Genomic DNA, 20,865 nt, shown 5'->3' on the forward strand with positions numbered 1-20,865 from the left:
TTCACTCCAGGTTGTTGGCATAAAGGAAAAGGTTACAACATCGGAGACAGATTTTTAGACGGTTGCAATCGGTGCGTCTGCCAGCGTAATGGTCAAGTCATTTGTAAAAAAATAATTTGCCCACCAAGAGGTAAGAAAAAAACACATAATTTCTATGTTAACAATAAAGCTAAAATCGAATATCATATTCAGATATAATAAATGTCCTATAAAAATTCGACCATTCATTCGTGATTTTATGAGTTCTTTGATATTTGTCCAAAAATTTAGTAATAATAAAAAAAACAATCAATAATCTTTATAATTATAAAACTCTGTCGTTTGTGCCCTAGCTTGAATCTTGTCTTCGGCGATCGGAAGATTTCATCTTTTAAAAAAGAGATTACAAGTGAATTTATATATATATATATATATATATATATATATATATATATATATATATATATATATATATTTATATATATATATATATATATAAAGAGGGAGAGAGAGGGAGAGAAAGGGAGAATTTTCAGAATGTAAGAGACTATATACTTATTTCCACAGCCAAACAAGGTCGCAGCTCACAAGAATCATGACAGCATACGAATCGGAAGTCCAAGACTCGAATTTCGCCCTAATTTGGGCTCATCACATCCGAACGCGGGATTCGGAACCCGAATTTCTTGCATGCGGGGCGAGTACTACGTAATTTGAGCAACTGCTCCACACAAAATAAACTTTATAAACTAACACGGATCAAACAAACCGCGGCGAAACCAGGGTATGGCATGAACCTCCTTTGTCCCGGACAAGCTGTGTGGCCATCAAACCAACGAGAACCTAAGCCGGTGTCTCACAAGGAGGAATTTTATAGTTGCTAGGACGAAGCCATCTACCATATTAACCTAGCGAGCAATTAGTAAGAGCATTTTCAGAATGCGATATATACATATATATCTATAATATAAAGCTGAACGTCTGTGTGTGTGTCTGGTCACGAATAGGCTCCTATATGGTTGACTATTATAGAAAACTGATCACATATAATGATAGATGTATCGAGGCACAGGAATGGGTACGTTTGATCTGGCATAATGATGATTCATTAAAATTTGGGGTCTGCGTACGCGCCTGGTCCACAAAGTATGGAAATAAAGAATTTAAAAATAAAAAAAAAACGTTTACAAGTGTTTTTAGTGGCGTGCAAGCGACTCTATAAGTGACTCCGTCGGTCGGTCGGTCGGTCGGTCTGTCCGTAACACTTTTGTGCTTGGCTTTTTTTTGTTAAGATCAAAGGTCTGTTGTTGATAGATGCTGTTCTTAGCTCCTTTAGCTCTTTGCCTTTTGGACACGGGCTGGGGTTTTCATTAGTTAGTTTAGAGTCCATAGAGTGAATGAGGTGTTTTGGTGAATGTCAAGAGTAAAGAGTCAAGAGTAAAGTCGCCAAAGACTCCATCTTCACTTTAGTAACAAAGACCCTGCAACACTCCCCATCCCACTTATGGCCTTGTGCCTAAGTTTGTTTACAAATTTTAATTTTTTGCTTTTACTTTTTTTTAATTTCTCATTATTTAATTGAAAAATGTTTTCATTACGGAAATAAACTATATAAACAGGATCAAAGTGTAGTATCTGTTCCGGCAGATATTGCAAGCAATGACCATATGTGGAATCAACTCCACATATAAGACCTTGGGCAATGTAAGGGCAACCCTTCATACCAATTGTCACTATCCAGCTCCCCTACTCCTCGGGGAGTTGGTTCCCATTTCCCCTTCATTCCTCACATTAAAAATCGGCCTTGTGCCTAATTTGCACGGTGGGGGAGCAAATAAATACAGCATTTCTTGACCTTTTGACTAAGATCAAAGTTTAGTATCTGTTCCGGCAGATACTGCAAGCTAAGACCATATGTGGGGGCAACTCCACATATAAGACCTTGGTCAATGTAGGGGCAACCCTTCATACCAATTATCACTATCCAGCTCCCCTACTCCCCGGGGAGTTCGTCCTGATTTCCCCTTCACTTCTCACATTAAAAATCGGCCTTGTGACTAATTTGCTCGGTGGGGGAGCAAATAAATACCAACCCAACATATAAGACCTTGGTCACTGTAGGGGCAACCCTTCATACCAATTGTCACTATCCAGCTCTCCTTCTCCCCGGCGAGTTGTTCTCCATTTCCCCTTCACTCCTCACATTAAAAATCGGCCTTGTGCCTAATTTGCTCGGTCGGGGAGCAAATAATTCCAGCTTTTGGCCTTTTGGCTAAGATCAAAGTGTAGTATCTGTTCTTACTACATGCTGTACTTATGTTTGTAACTTTTCCTTGGCCACATAGCTAATATAATGTTTCAAATTTCCTGAATCAAATAATTTTTGTGGTATAAAGTGGGGGGATCACTTTTTTGTATTAATTTAATGTAAACTGATCACCCACTTTACAACCAGTCAGTCTCAAAGCCATTCAAGTAATTCTCCAGATCATTCAAGTTGTTTTTGAAGGATTCAAGTTATTTTTAAGCATTAAAGTCATTCTTAACGTCATTCAATTAATCTTTAAGTTCATTAAAGTCATTCTAAGTAATTTACTTTTTATTTATTTAAGTCATTTCAGCCTATTTTTCGGTCATTTTAGTTTATCTTTAAGAATTGCATGTCAATCCCACATTCACGCATTCATTCATTACACAGAGCAGACGACTAATGGCTTGTTTTGCTAGTATATATATATATATATATGTGTGTGTGTGTGTGTGTGTGTGTGTGTGTGTGTGTGTGTGTGTGTGTGTGTGTTGTGTCTGTATCAATAGTTGTACTGCAATTGGAGGATTGTCCGGCAGAGGGCGTGTTAAAGTCTTTCATGGAGCAACCGGCACGTGCGTCTTGCCTATCCGGCGTTCCAACACAGCTCTCCGGTATCGCTGACTTGATACCTTTATCTATATCTTGTTCACCCACGTATGCTAATCAGTGGGCGTCTCCACAACACTCCCCTCCCAAGATTTGAAGTCGTGTAGATTTCAATATCTTTTCCTTTTGGGGTTCATTATCATTGGGTCTATAGCCTTTCTTTTCCTTCCCGATCTCCTCGGTTCGGGTATGGTCTATGGTGGTTCACTATTAAACGTTTTGTATACTATATCAATTAGATCTTCCTGTTCCTCAGGTTTGTCATGTTTGTTGTCCTTCCTATGACGTTTCTCAATTGATTTTGGTGTCTTTTGTGTATCCCTTTTGGACCTTTTATCATGTAGACTAAGTCGCCGATACGTTTATCTACCGTACCAGACTCCCAATATAACATATTATTTTTAAAACATTTAAAATATACCTGATCACCAGGTTTAAACCTTTTACGTGATGTGTGTGTGTCGTTTTATATACGACTGCTTGCTTTGGTATTAATTTATCAAATGGTGTTTTTATTTTTCTCGCAAACATTAATTCTGCTGGCGATAATTTCGACGGTGTATTTGGGTTCTCAGTTATCCTGTATATTTGCAGGAACTGTTGTTATGCTTTATCCGTCGGTGTCCCTATCGATTTTCTAAAGGCACGCTTTATCATATCTACGAACCTTTCCACTAATCCCTTTGATCAAGGATGGAACGGTGTTGTAGTTATATGGTCTACCTGAAACGATTCACAAAAATCCTTGAAAACACTTGAAGTAAATTGTGTTCGGTTATCTGTGACTACAATGTCTGGTACCCCAAAACGTGCAAATATTTCATGCAGAAAACTTATTGTGTTATCTGTCGTTGTGTTTTTGACCCGCTTTACTTCCGGCCATCTGGAAAAACTACTATGGAATCTACTATGATTAGGTAGTATTGTCCCTCGATCGGTCCAGCAAAGTCTAGATGAATGCGTGACCATGGATGGTCAGTTTTTTTCCAAGGTTTATGAACTATCGGTGGTGCCTTAGCGGCTAACGCACAGCCTTTACATTTGTTTACTGTTAATGCAATATCCACATCCATAAAACAGTAAACATAACTCATCATAAGTGTCTTCATCCTATTTATACCCGGGTGTCCTGTATGAAAATCACGTAAGATTTTTTCTGCAAGGTTTTCGGTACAACCACTCTTTCACTATATAATAATATCTCATTGCATAAGGAAAATATACTTTGCGTTTTTCCGTCATTTTCCCTTAATTTTTTCTTTATGTCTTTGATGACGTTGTCATTTTCAGCCTCCCTTTTTATATCGGTAAGCGTGACTAGTAATTCTCTTATTATATTCGCCATCATGTGTTTTTCCTCATAATTGGAACGTATCGCTGCAATTACTGACTCTTCAAGGGCTTCATCCCTTTTCGATATAAGCCTTGACAATCCATCCGCATGACCTATTTTCCCCGAACGTAGATGTTTTATTTGAAAATCATAATTTAGCAAGATCGTACACCAACGGAGTAACCGATTTGCCGTATATACTGGTAAGCCCTTTTTTCAGCCGAAAATAGTCACTAGGGGCTTGTGGTCTGTTTCCAGTATAAAATGTCTCCCGTATAGATAACGGATGGAATTTCGTCACCGCGAAAATAATGCTTAATGCTTCCTTTTCTATTTGGGAGTAAGCCTTCTCTGAAGGAATTAGGGTCCTTGAAGCGTGCGCTATAGGTTTCTTCGTTCCATCTAGCATGATATGCTGTATACATGCTCCTATACCATACGAGCTCGTGTCACTCGCAACAATTATTTGTAATTTTGGGTCGTAATAAATTAAGGATAAATCTGACGTCAACGCCTTTTACTTTTTATTTATTTAAGTCATTTCAGCCCATTTTTCGGTCATGTTAGTTTATCTTTAAGAATTTCATGTCAATCCCACATTTCTTTTGTCCATGTCCATGATGTTTCTTTCTTTAATAATTCGTTCAGCGGAGCTCTTAAGTTGTGCATGCCTTTGATAAATACTTGGTAGTAGTTCGCGAAGCCTAAGAAGCTCTGTAAAGTCGTCACGTTATGTGGTGCTGTCATGTTCCTAATTGCTATCGCTCTTTCTGGATCAGGGCGTCGACCATCTTTACTTATTATTTGTCCTAAATACTTGATTTCGTCTAGACAAAACTCACATTTGTTTTCTTTCACCTTGAATCCGTACTCGTTTATTCTTGTGAATACTTGTCTTAAATGCTCTATATGTTCACTTATGGACGCGCTCCTTATGATTATGTAATCCAGGTATGCAAAAGCATAATCTAAACCGTTCAGGATTGTGTCCATTGCTTGCTGGAATATCGCCGGAGCGATTTTTATCCCGAACGGTAATCGGTTATACTTGAATAACCCTTTGTGTGTGTTAATGCTTAAAATCTTTGAGCATTTTTCTTCTATCCGAATTTGCAAATAGGCGTCGGACAAATCTACTTTTGAAAAAATTTTCCCACCATTTAGTTTGGCAAAAATCTCTTCCGGGCTTGGTAAAGGGTAATGGTGATCTTGTAGCATATTATTTAACCCGGTTGAAAAGTCTCCGCAGACTCGAATTTGTTCCGATTTCTTCTTTACGTACACCGTAGGCGCTGCCCAAACGCTAGTTTCGATTTTCGATAAAATACCCGTTCTTTCAAGATAACTTACATCTAAAATTTAAAGTGTTTAGATTCAAAATTGGCGGAGGAGTTTGGTAGAGTCTGCAATGGTCAACTCTTTCAACTTTGACATCTCGGAAGCGAAATCTTCGCCCAAAAACTAATGTAAAATCTTGAGGTATGTCTGAATAACCTTTATATAATATTTCAAATGTTTACACCCAAAATTGGCTGAATAGTTTGCTAGAGACCACAAAGATTATATAGTTTGAACTTTGACCCCTTGGCACCCAAATTTACAGGAAAATACCGATTAAAATTGTTACCCTAAATACACTTCATGTAAAATTTCCAACGTTTAGATCAAAAATTGGCTGAGAGGTCAATTTTTTTTAACTTTGATCCCAATCTTGCCCCCTTAACATTTATTGTTTTGGGCTCAAATCGAATTATAAAGTTTGATCTATTTAAAAGTAACCTACATCTAAAATTTCAAGTGTCTAGTCCCAAAATTAGCTGAAAAGTTTGTTAGAGTTTTCAAAGTTCATAATGATGAATTTGGACCCTTTACAGCCAAATTTTTTTAGGAAAACCGATTAAAACGATATTCCCAAATCTCAATACCGCTTATGTCAAATCTCGAGTCTGTAGACTGAAAATTGACGGAGTAGTTTTGTAGGAAAATGTAAAAGCACAGACACACACACAAAGACAATTTCACTTATATATATATATATAATAGAATGTGAGTTACTTACACAAAAACATACGGCGCATGCTCCTCAAATATTTGATTAGAGGACTGAGCAAACACTTTTAAAAGCTACAAAATTATTTCAGAGTGAGAACAGTAGTCGAAAGAATCGCAATAATAAGAAAAAGTTGTATTGTTTGAATTTTATTTAAAACTAGCATTGGTGTGTGTTGAGCAAAAAAAAGTGGTAGTAGGTAGGCAAGCTCGAACCCATACCGCGAAAGAGAAAAAGAACGGGAAAAACGTGACGTCTTTGCTGTTACGACCACCGCCAATCCGGAAGTGACGTAGGTTTAAATTAATGCTAGACAATCGAAAAGCGGAGATGATTTTCGCAAATATCGGTGAAAAAAGCGACTCCTTCCTGTTGAAAAATGTCCAGTTGAGAGTGAAGAAATTAATGGTTTTTAGCTAATTTTTCAGTATTTGTCGTCTGAAGGGTTGAGCTTCAAAACGATACTAATTTTGTGAAAATCCGTCGCCTCTGTCGAAAGTTTTAGGAAGACATGCAAACATGCATACATACATTTATATATTGGTAGCTCAAATTTTCGACTCAAACCGATTAAAAAGCTTGCCCTATCTCTGAATGCCCTTTTATGTAAAATTTCAAATGTTTAGACCAAAAATTACCTTGTAGAGACCGCAGAGGTCAAATTCTTTTTTGAACATTGATCCCTATTACGACCCCTTAACATTTATTGTTTTGGGCTCAAATCAAGTTATTAGGTTAGATTTTAATTATGAATCACAAATAACAAAATATCTCAACATTTACTGCATTGATTAAACAAAAATTGTAAAAAAAAGACTAATTAGCGACTAAGTCGTTTAAATTTCCCACTTGAAAAAGATATGAGAAGATGTATTATACACTATAACAACTTGATACAAGTTAGAGAACCATGTATTTGAATTTTTATTAAACGTAATTATAAAAACTATATTATAATAAAACTAAATTGTCTAATTTGGTGTCACAATGATTTTGTAATAATGTGTATGTCTTGCTTCCTGCCCATATACAATAGGGCAAGTTGATTTGCACTGGTATTATCAACCAAAATTGCTTTAACAGTATCGACACTGTTATATTCTGTTTAAACTGCAGCAACATCTTCAACTAAGAGAACACCAGTTGCCCCCAGATTTGGCATCACTCTATGAGTAAAACATTTGCTCTCCGTTCCTGTTTCTCTAGTGAAAGTTAAGTGGCGTTCTTCTCCTTTGTTTTTCACTATCTTTTTCCCACCATTTTTATCCACAACTTCTTTGTATTGTAAAGTGTCCTTATCTATTCTACAATCAATTCCAACACAAAGTAGATTTTCATTTTGATGGACATGCTGTAAATTACTGGATAGTTTTATTATAGCTATCAATTTTGGATTTATCTAAAATTGTCTTTCCAATTTAATTTTGGGTGAAGAAGGCTCATATGTTTAAGGTCCAGCAGAAAGGCATTAGCTAGACAAGCACCAAGATTGGAACATACATCACCTCTGATAAGTTCCCTAGAATATTTTGGGATTTTTAAAAGGCTGTAAGGTCCCTTTAGCTGTCTTCCTGGATCAAAACTGTCATCTGTTGTTCCTTCACTAGAAGATGACTGGCGAAGCTTGTTCCTGTCTTTCATTCTGCCTCTCCAGTTCACCCACTTTAGCAGACTTTTTATATTTTTTTATAGTAGCTTTATCGATAGGTCCCAGTTTATAACTATCTTTTGGCCATGTTTTTCTCTCTGGTCTTTTAAGCATGCTTTGTTCTCTAACGGAACCTGAAAATTGCAAAGTTTGCATGTTTAATAACTTCAGAATAAATGAATGCAAATATATTATTTTATTTTCCACAAAAACGGAACATAATTGCAGCTGAAACTATAGAATCAATCTTACCTTCTTGTTAGGAGGACAAGTGCAGACTATGTACCTTATTTGGCAATTTTCTGTTTTGCATTTTACTGCAAAGTCATCACATCTCAAGACAAGAAGTTTGCCGCAACAAGAATATATATCAGACAGTCTGTCTAGCTGGTCCTTCATTTTTTTTAACTTTGGTTGCTGCAAGACATTTCCTGTCAATCTGTTTGTCCCTCTTATAGGAGAATATATTAACCTTCTATCCTAGATAACGTTCCCTTTACAAGCTCAATTGTAGATTGACTGCATGCCAAATATTAACTATTTCGTTAGCAATTAAAAATATCACTATTTTTTACGTGGGGATAACTGTTCAAGGAATAACTAAGCTGGATAACTTGTCGTAAAATTGGGGGTGCTGTTTCATCCAAGCGACAAGGTGGACCAGCAAATCTTTGTTGAACCACGGGTTAAAACCGAACGTCGTGCTTTTACTGACATTTTAAATCTGAAAAGTAAAATAAATAAATGGATGATAACTGAAGGAAACTGTTTTAGGCTATATTTCAGTTCCATATGTAAAAAAAAATTGCTAGTTATAAGAAGTAATGAAAAACTTTGTAAAGTTGGATTAGATGTATTGAAGAGACACGACTAGACCAAACCAGAGTAGTATTTAGTTTAGACATTTTTTAACAAACTTTAGCTCCTCCTATAACATGAATTTATCCATAACGCGATTCATTTTTGCTGTAGCTGTGCCATTTTAAACGAGTGTTTAGAGTTTGAAAAACTGGTGCTTGTGCATATATATATTACCATGCTATTTTTAATGGTATTTTCAAGTTAAATTTAATATTTACGATATTTGTTTATGAAACGGTTAGGTGAAAGAACACACCCTCCCCACCTACCCATGTTAATAATAACTTTCTAAATAATAAAGTCATTTCAGCACAAAAATATTGATGCACGAGTACCGAAAAACCTTATTTACTCGTATTAACTTTTGTAGGTTATCTAATTTAAAAATTATAATTTATTAAACTATAATTTTAGAAAAATACTGCTTAAAAACAATTACTCCCTAAAAATAAAAGAAATTAAAAAATCTGCCACTAATTTTCTGCAAAGTAATTTTTTATTTAGTAGAAAAACTTGATTTACTTTGTTAAATGACGTGTAGAATAAAATTGGGGGTTTATGCATTTTTAGTACCGTGCTATTATTAAACAGTTTTTTTTCGGGTTAAATTCAAGTTTCACGCTATCTTTATATATATATACATATATATATATATATATATATATATATATATATATATATATATATATATATATATAATTGTTAGGTGGAATCACAGAATAGTTATAAACCACCGCCCCCTCCCCATGTTAAGAATGGCTTTCAAAATATTAACGTTATTTTAGCACGGTACCAAAAGTGCACAAGTAACTAAAATTGTATGAGCCATTTTTTTTATATATAAAACTGGAATATTACCGTATTTTTAATAAAACATTCAAATAGAATTCGATGTGAAATCGAAAAACAAATTACAGAAGTAAAAAGTTAACAACGGGAAAGAATTCTTCAGCGGATAAAACAAATACGTTTAAATTCAGTGCAGACACTTGAAATATAATGTATATATTTTAAACACACTTTTTTAGTTTCTCCTTTCGAAATAATTTGGTATTTAGCCTTAAATTGTAAATTATTTCAATTAAAAGGTAAACGTTAATTTTCAATAGCAATAACGAGTGTGTGAAATACAACGGTGAAATCTAAAATGTCCCCACCCAAAAACGTTCCTGAAATGAAAAAGCAAATTTCAGTCGCTATTATTTTAAACGCACAATTTTTCCTTTACAATAAATATTTATTTTATTAATTAATTATCCTCACTGATTTTATTTAAAATGTATTTTAAAACATATTCTAAATAATGATTCCATTTTCTTAACGATACGGGATTGTTTTGATGACGGGACGTACTTGACAATTCACCGAAAAACTTTTAATAGCTGCAATTTTTCAACTTTTAAAGTCGTTTCCTCAAGCGAAGAAAACGATTTTGAAAAAAGTATTTCGTGTGGGTATTTTTTATGTCAAACCCCAACTATCACCACCAGTGCATCACCTGCCCTAATGCGTATGGGCGTGACTCAGATGGTAAGGAATGAGCATGGAGAGTTGTATGTTTTGATTTCGATTTTAGCTGATGACACCCATGTCACACACACACACACATACATATATATATATGTATGTATATACATATTTATTTAGCCAGTAGAGTTAGTTTTCTAGAAGTACATCCAATGATACAACATGTGTCTACCTAAAGTGCTCAATGAGTAAACAGAGCAGGTAGATGTGTGTGTGTGCATAAGATACACGGAGGGGTGTATTTCCACTCCTGAGTATAGATATATGTGCATGTTCGCTTCTAGAGAGTGTGTGTGTGTGTGTGTGTGTGTGTGTGTGTGTGTGTGTGTGTGTGTGTGTGTGTGTGTGTGTGTGTGTGTGTGGATTGAAGGATACCGCCTCGCACTCTATGGCATTAAGAATGTCTAGTTACTGACCACCGACCAAAGCGAGACATAATACTAAATTCTCAAGTACTTTATACCGTAAAAACCAAAAGATGGAATAGATAAACATAAAAAAAGGAATATAAAAAAAAGGAAGTAAAAAAGAAGAAGTTAAGTATTTGGAAAGATAAAAATCGGGAAGGGATAGATAGTTTCAAAGACCTTATTTATCCTCTCCCCGCACATAACCCTCACCTATGTTACAATCTAATTTTTGTAAACGAAATAAGAAAATGTTTTTGTCTTGAAATATCAGTTTTCGATGGCAATTCTTGGCCTGAAGACGTAATCCCCCAATCCCCCAACGCGGGTGATTACAGAAACATGTATGCACATATGTAACCATCAACGTTTGTATAAATAAATTTAATATATATATACATATATATATATATATATATTAGTTTGGATCTCACTACTATATGTTAGGTTCAATATAATAATCAATAGAAAGTGTTTTCCATGATAATAAATACGTAATCTGCATGAATTAAAATATTATATTTAAGTGTATCTTACGACTGCTAGATTTAAAAGTAAATCTCTTCATTGGTAACGTTGTCCTGGTCAGTGTTTAGTTGATTCATTCGTACCATATTATGAGCATTTTCACAGTACGTTCAGAAGCTTAAAAAATAATCAGTCTTGTGCATTCGGGTGAATATTTCCTTCATCATATGTTTCTACAGTAATTGTCACAGATTTGTTTTTTAATGTACTTTCAAATCTTACTTGTTTAGTTATCTCATGTTAAGATTAAGTTTGTGATATTCACGGACGTTTGAATCACTATTCTGGGTAATATTATTTCACCTGAAGCAGCTGAACCCGACTGTATCCGAAGAAGAAAGTGTGATGAGAATACGAAACTCACAAGTGGTTCAATTAGCATGTATATTTCGATCAGGGGAGATGATGAGGTTAGGTTTTTGCCATTTTTGCAGAGGGGTGTCGATGTCCTCCTACATACAGTTCGTGGAATTCGCGAATGATCACTTCTCTGGGACTGACCAGTATCAAGGTTGTTTAACTTCTGTGAGCTGACGAGATCAGGTGTATCAACGTGATTATTATTGTGTAAATGTAGGTAAAAATTCGTTTGAAATTTAATAGGAATGAAACATAAAGTTTTCATTTGGTTAAATAAATGCATACGTTTATGAGTGCAACTTAAACATCCGACATTAACAAATAGCATGGTATAGTAAATAACATGTTAGGAATTCTTTTCAGTATTAAATCATTACGTATCAGTCGTTAATCAATTGTTTTCTTTGATCTACACATTCAATTTCCTTATTCCTATATTTCATACGACCTATAAATGAATATTCGTGTGTCCAAAATGAATGTTTTTACACATTGTAGCAAAAATGGCACGCCATTATTTAAGTGGTTTTTGTTTTCAAAAGAAATATTTACGATTATTTCTTTATCATAAAATGATCTGATTTGTATTTGGACATGATAGTCTATTTTATGAAAAAAATAAAAATATCATAAAAGCGTCAATTATTTCAATTCCCAAACCATAACTCTATAATATTTTGAATATATTTTGTCATTTCATGTTTTATTTTGTACCCAGGATGTTGGTATAAAGGAAGGTACTACTGGCCTCGAACAAGCTTCTATGACAAGTGCAATAGGTGTATCTGCCTTGATAATGGTATCGTCATTTGTTACTTAATGGGTTGTCCAGATAAAGGTAAATATAATTAATCCTCGTTTAAACAATTAAGCTATTTCTGAAAACCATACTCAGCTAAAATCAATAAATTATTAAATCCAACGGTTTATTATTGAGTTTATCGACACATTTATCTTATACATAAAATATCACATCATTTTAATTACGTTCTTATCTGTGTGTGTGTGTGTGTGTGTGTATTTTTCATATGATAAAATACAATAATACGTATATATATATATATATATATATATATATATATATATATATATACTAGCATGGGTGCCTGGCGTTGCCCGAGGAGGTGTATGTTGAGCAAAAGAAAACAAAAAAAACGGTCAATTTTTTAAAATTTGACCCCTATTATGACCCCTTAAAGTTTATTCTTTTGGGCTCAAATCAAGTTATTAAGTTAGATCCATGTCTCCAAGGAAACTATATCTCAAATTTAAAGTGCATAGACCCAAAATTGTCGGAGGAGTTTGGCGGAGTTCTCAAAGATCAAATCGTTAAACATTGACCCCTTAATCGTCAAATTTTTGGCCAAAAAAGGATCACATCGATTTTCCTAAATCTCAGTACCCTGTATATCAAATTTCGAGTCTGTGGACTAAAAATTGACAGAGTTATTGCGTAGGGCAATGTACACACACACACACACGTTCAGTTATATATATATATATATATATATATATATATATATATATATATATATATATATTACTACTTCATTTATTCACATAAATTTAATATACGAAAGTATAGATTTATGCGTAAACTTAAAGTATTTACTTCAAAAGTGCTCAATACGTAGGTAGGGCTAGTTAGTAATTTATAAAATATATATGGCGATTAAGCTACACTGAATATTCTGCGGCCTGACGAATCCTATAGTTGGATGAAACGCAGAATATTCAGTGTAGCTTAATCGCCATATATATTTTATAAATTACTATATATATATATATATATATATATATATATATATATATATATATATGAGTAAAAATAAAATAAAATAAAAATACAAACGATGGTTGACGTTATGTTATTTGAGAAAGAAAACTAAGAATTAATAAAATATTAATCAACGTTTCATCCCTATGTCAGCGGACATCATCAGGAGTTCGTAGGAAAAATGTAGAAGAAAACGATTACAGACCACATTTTTCCGTTTTCATTCGCATGTGGTCCGTAATCGTTGATGATGTCCGCTGAAAACAGGACGAAACGTTGATTAATATTTTATTAATTCTCGGTTTTCCTTCTCAATAACATATATATATATATATATATATATATATATATGTGCATATATATATGTTATACATACATATATATATATGCATGCATATATATATGTTATACTTACATACATATATATATATATATGTATGCATATATATATGTTATACATACATACATAAATAACATATATGTATATGTATACATATATATATATATATGCTATACATACATGCATAAAAATAACATATATATGTATACATATATATGTTATACATACATACATAAAATAACATATATATATATATATATGTATGCATATATATATGTTATACATACATACATACAAATAACATATGTATATGTATACATATATATATGTTATACATACATATATATATATATATATATGTGTGTGTGTGTGTGTGTGTGTAAATAAAACAGTAGATGTATGTGTGTTAATATTTAGCAGGTAAATTCTTCAATTACATGTTACATAACACTAAAATTAACATGGATATAGTAATTATACGCCAAGGATGGTTTATAACGCGTTTGTTTGGGTTGATGAATAACGCATACAGATATACAGTAGCGTCCAAAAGTAAGGGACAAAATTTTAATATTTGTTAGAGGTAATAGTTGTGAAAAGCTGAAATTTTGACAACTGGTTGTCGTTATCATCCATAATAACATACTAAAATTTGAAACATTTGAAACGGATAGAAAAAGAATTATAACAATTATTTATTTTCAAAATAGGAACGTCCAAAAGAAAGGGACAAAATTGAGAAAAACAATGTAAACAGCCAAAAAACAATAAAAATCATATAAACCAATATTTAGCAAATGAGCCCCTGCTCTCAATGACAGCTGTACATCTTCGATTACAAGAGCGAATCAGTTCTTGTCAATCCTCGATACTAATTTTAGACCATTCTTCTTGAAACTTAACCCACTAATCCTCCGTGTTAGTATGATTTCTTTCTATAACTTTCACTCCTAAGGTCTTCCAAAGATTTTCTATTGGATTTAAGTCATGACTTTGCGGTAGCCAATCCATAGTTTCGAAATCTTGCTCGCAAAGGTAACTCATTACCACCTTTGCCTTGTGATATGGCGCATTATCTTGCGTAAAGGTAGCCCTATCGAAACCTGAATGCCGTATGATTGGCACAACATGACTTTGAACAATGTTTTATAGAACTGTGCGTTCACACGAGTTTGTAACCGGACAAGAGGCGTTGCACCTTGGCTAGAAAACATTCCAAATACCATGACGCTTCCTCCCCAAAACTTGACTGTTTTCTTTTTTTCTTCTTCTTTGCACTTAATCTTTCACCAATACATCTCTTTGCATTGTTTTTTTCCATCATTTCAAAATAAATTAATCTTGTTTTCATCACTGAAAAATATTTTTCCTAATTTTCATATGTCCAAATTACATACCTGTTTGCAAACTCTAATCTGTTCTTCTTATTCTTCGAACTAACAGGTGGTTTCTCCCCTGGGGTTCGATTAAACGGCCCTATTTCTTGCAGTCGTCTAGAAACGGTCTGTCTTGACACATTAACACATAAGGTACTATTCATAACCCTTTTAATTTCTGTGCAAGACTTAAAACTGTCCTTTAATGACACACACCGCATTATTCGATGTTCTCTTGCCGAAGTTTTATGAGGTCTGCCGATTTTAAAAGCACTATTTTGCCAATATCATTGTAGGTTTTAATAACCCTGCCTACAACACTCTTGGAACGTTTAACTTTCTCTGAAATCTCTCTAATGGTGTACTTTTCCTTGTGTAGCATCACAATAACTTGTCTCACAGAATAATCAAGTTTTTGGCCGTTTCGCCATGGTGTCGGCTGATGCAACGTTTACAAATAACTTAGTAAGCCTTATTCTTTAGAGGAAATCCAAAACATTGAATATAGCGTACTGTTTACATTGTTTTTCTCAATTTTGTCCCTTACTTTTGGACGTTCCTATTTTGAAAATAAGTAAATAATTGTTATAATTTTTTTCTATCCTTTGCAAATCATTCAAATTTTACTATGTTATTATGGATGATAACGACTACCAGTTGTCAAAATTTCAGCTTTTCACATTTGTTATTTCTAACAAATATTAGGTTTTAAAATTTTGTCCCTTAATTTTAGACGCTACTGTATATCGGCATGTTAAAATGCGAAATGTTCTTTTCTACTGGCCGACATGTTTATACTTCTTTCTGCGCATGCGTACATGAAATAAATTTCTTCAAGTGTGTTAATACTTAGACATCATCATCTTTGTCTCGATACCAATATCGGTGGAGAACGTTGCTTGTCGTCGAAATGTTTTGGTTTCGGTTCTAGCTGATGGTAGTAAATCATTTTTTTTTTTAACTTTTGCCATCATATCTTTGTATTAATAAATGCAAATATCTGCATGGTTTTAAATATATTTACACGAATTTTACGGTAGGCGGAATCAAAATATTTATTTTCAGGCTTGGAAAATAAAACTTTTCTTTTTTAATTTCTTACAGATATTTTTTCTTACCGGAAATCAGATAATTATGTATGAGGACGGAACATTGAAATATATCAAACCTTGCAATGCCGCGTATTTCAGCTAATATATATATATATATATATATATATATATATATATATGTGTGTGTGTGTGTGTGTGTGTGTGTGTGTGTGTGTGTGTGTGTGTGTGTGTGTGTGTGTGTGTACATATATATATATATATACATATATATATATTAACATTTTGGTAATTAATAATAACTTTGACTGCACTCTGCATTTATCATGTCATTTTATAAAGTGTAATCTGAGAGAACAACATTTCAAACGATATTTTAATGCATTATAAAATTGTTAATTTATAATGACCGACTTAAATAATACTGGGTAGAGGAAGCAAGTAATAGATCATTCAAATAAATGGAATATTTGTTATTTTAGGTAATTTAGTGATTTCAAACAACATTGCAAACCATGTATCTGCCTTCGTAGACAATATTCACGGGTTAAGCTGAAAAGAATTGTGAATCAGAACGTAAATTCGATTAATCTATTTAATTACGAAAACTTTGACTCTAAACTTTCCAGATTGTTTTTCTGAGCAACGCTGGGACACAAGGTTTGCTAGTAATAAACAATTTACATAAATGTAAACATTTTTCTTGAGGAAACGTAATCAGAAAATGAACAACATAAAGTATAATACGATTCTACAAGGATCAACACAACTATTCCTGGCCAGTTAGTAGAAAATAATGTGAATGAAAAGAATCTGTCTTGTCAGTTCTTATTTTGTTTAGTTGTTTATTTCACGACATATTAGCACTTTGTTTAGACTATCTGCATCATATCATATCAGCTTAATAGAGTTAGTAACTACCAAATATACATAAGTGACACAAAGAATTTAATGAAGAACCAATTCTATATGTGTTATGAGTAGATTACCAACGAATGAACATTCATATATACGATAAATACCGGAAAATAAGGCATTAACGCAATGTCTAGGTCCGGAGAGTCTGGAGAGCTTGTTCGATGGTTAGACGAACAACTGACATTTTTGTATGTTCTTGTTAATACATGTCTTCCCGTGTTCTGTTTTCCTTGTAAACTTTTAACTAGGATTATAACACTGGCGAACAAGGATTCGGATGTACGTATTCACGAAAATTCGCTATGAAATTATTAAAATACCTGAGTTCAAAGTCGAAACGGACGTAGTTCATTTATTCAATCATTAGTTTTTAATAATAGTGAATTGTTGTAGAAAACTTTCGCGTATATCAAGGTTACATACCATGTCTTTTTATTCACCCCAAGTGGATCCTGACTGGCAACGTTTGTTTTAAACATTTTAATGTTTCATTGATATGTTTGCAAACCGGAAAGTAGATTTCACGCACGACATTTTTTTTTCATTTTATTATCTTTACTTTATAGTTTACATCTAGCTAGTGTGTCTACGTGATAAGAAAGATACTTTCTAGTTCTTGGGATATAACATTGTCATTTGGAAAAAATGTAAAGAGCGTAAATAAATTCATTAATAAAATCCTATAAAATTCTTAATTTGTTTTGTAATTTATTATCTTTGTTTTTTTTTTTACCCAGATTGTTGGCATAAAGGAAACGGGTACTACGTCGGACAAAGATTTAAAGATCGTTGCAATTGGTGTGTCTGCCAACGTAATGGTAAAGTCAGTTGTACCAAAAATATTTGTCCACTAAAAGGTAAATAATTTTTATTTATGTATTCAAGTAAAACCGAAAATCATATTCAGATATAATCAATAATTTGTATGATAAACATTATGTTAATAAATGGTTCCGCTCTAAATTCCGTCCAAATTCCCGAGTTCGACAGATTGATTTCCAAGTTCAACAAGATACACCTAAACGTTGTGAAAATCACACTCAATATGAGAACAGTAGTCCGATGAATCCAAATAATACGAATAACCAATCCTCATCTCAAAAATTCAGAAAAATCATAATCAATAGCCTATTAATATTTTACGATTCATTCGTGAGTTAATTAGTACTTTGATATATATCACCACAAACACAACCATTAATTCTTAAGTAAAATTTTTCGTAAAGATATTATGTTTCGTATGTTGATTTCTGTTATTCCTAGTCTGGCATAGGCATTTTAAATCACATTTAGGAGCTTCAAAAATATACAGTTTTGTGCACTTTCTGGGGGCGAAGATCACATATGCATCATTCCCGACATATGACCCCATACAATAATTTTGAAAAAAAATAAATGCATCATAAAAACGTCAATAAATTCCAAATTATAATTGTACAACATTTTAAATATGTTTAGTAATTTTTTATGTTTTATTTTGTGCCCAGGATGTTGGTATAAAAGAAGATACTACAGACCTAGAACAAGCTTCTGGGACAAATGCAATAGGTGCAATTGCCTTGGTAACGGTCAAGTAATTTGTACCCTAATGTCTTGTCCTAAAAAAGGTAATTAAAATTAATTTCTGTTTAGACAATACAGTTATCTCCGAAAATCATAGCCAGAGATAATCGATATTCTATTTAATAAAACTGTTTGTTATCGAGATTATCTGTATTTTGGTATCGACATGGTTTTCTTATATAAAAATATCGTATTATATTAATTACGTGCTTATCGTAATATATTCCTGTTTTAAAATTCTGAAGTGCAATACATTATACATCATTTATTTTATAACATGAGAGAAATAGCTAACAACTGTCAACTATGAATAGAGTTAAATATTGATTCCGCATATATATATATATATATATATATATATATATATATATATATAAATGTATTAACAGTTTGGTGCTTATTGATAGTTATGAATATTCTCTGCGGTCATCATTTTATTTAAGAAATTGTAATCACAAAAGAACAACATTTCAAACAATATTCTAATGTATGTACAAAATTGTTATTTTAGAATGACCAACTAAAATGATATTGGACAACGCCGGGTAGGGATACCTAGTAATAGATTGATCTAACTAAATGGAATATTTAAAATGCTATTTTTAAAAAAAGTGCTTTATGATTTTCCCATATTGTTTGCATCTAGCTACGCGTGTGACTATGGTTAGAAAGAACTCGAAGTTTCAGTGGGATATAACATTGTCATCTGAAAAAACTAAAGAACGTCAATAAATTCATTAAAAAAATTGTCTAAAATTCTGAATTTGTTTTGTAATTTATAATCTTTGTTTTTCTACCCAGTTTGTTGGTATAACGGAAAAGGTTACATATCTGGGCAAAGATTTAAAGACGATTGCAATTGGTGCACCTGTCATCGTAATGGTAAAGTCAGTTGTACCAAAATAGCATGTCCACGCAAAGGTAAACAAACATAATTTCAATATTGGCAATAAACGTAACTCTCAAGGTCATATTCAGATATAATCAATATCCTACGACTCGTTCGTTATTTCATCGATACTTTGATATTTATCAAACTATTTAATCAGAACAATTATTAATTTAGAAATAAATCTCTTCCGGGTTAACAATGTACTGTTTGTTTATGTTCATTTTTTTGTCGTGGCCATTTTAGATCACGTTTAGAAGCTTTTAAAAATATTTTACATGTATTTCTACAGAAATTATCATAGGTTATTTATATGTAGTTGTAAATTACACTTATTTAGTTTCTTTAGTCATTTTATTTTAATATTAAGTTTGCACGATTTATGGATAGGCATTGTGTATTGTCTATCACTTAGGGTGAAATATGTGGATCCATTTGACTCAAAATTCTAGGTAATATAATGGTATTTAAACAGAATTCACTTTAGACGAACTGAACCGGTTTTCTCTTAAGGTCGAAAGTGTCGACTGAATATTAAATTACAAGCCGACCTCAGTCGCATTTACATCCTGGTCAAGGTAGAGCATGGCGTCTGATATTTTCAGATGGCTACCCATCTGGTACTGACCAAAATAAACATGCTTGACTCCAGTGATCTAAAAATAACTGATGTGTAAATTCAAATAAATTTAAATTGTATTACTGTGTATTATTGCGTCGTAAGTGTAGATCAAAAATCGAGTGAAATTTAACCGGGATGAAATAAAAAAAATATAATTTAGTCAAATAAGTGCATATGTATATACATCATAACCACGTTGACACATCGGTTTCACGTTAAATCATCGAAGCTATGTAACGTTGAGACTGGCCATTACTAAAATGGGTGACCAATTTGGGAATTCCAGGCGCTGTATGTATGTGGACATCGACACTTTCCTGCTAGAGTTGCAAAATTCTGACGTCGTCATCTCCCCTTACGGGGATATACATCCGACTGGGGACCGCTCGCGAATTTCATGCTCCAATGGAACTTCTTCCTTCAGAGGAAGCCGCTTAAACCTGAATAGCATTAGTGTCGTTTCACACGCACACACACACACACACATACACGCACACACACACACACACGAACATACACACATACAAGTGTATATGTGTATGAGTGCTCGTATAATATGTGACATTATTAAATAGCATAGTATACTATAACTTTTAGTAAATAGCATGTTAGTAGTTTTATTCAGTATTGCATCCTTATGCATTTCTTCTTTCTCCTGTCCGTACGATTCATATATTTATTCTTTTTCATATGATTTATAAATGACTATTCGTTTGCAAAA

At 33.1% G+C, this 20,865-nt stretch overlaps 1 pseudogene; it reads left to right on the forward strand.

The window, feature by feature from the left end:
* The first annotated feature begins 2,232 nt into the window (after positions 1 to 2,232).
* LOC145291825 (U2 spliceosomal RNA) lies at positions 2,233 to 2,392 on the forward strand (annotated as a pseudogene).
* The last annotated feature ends 18,473 nt before the right edge of the window (positions 2,393 to 20,865 follow it).

The sequence above is a fragment of the Euprymna scolopes genome, chromosome 12 (genome assembly GCF_053919585.1).
Source record: "Euprymna scolopes isolate OS-2025 chromosome 12, ASM5391958v1, whole genome shotgun sequence".
In the NCBI taxonomy this organism is placed as follows: Eukaryota; Metazoa; Mollusca; class Cephalopoda; order Sepiida; family Sepiolidae; genus Euprymna; species Euprymna scolopes.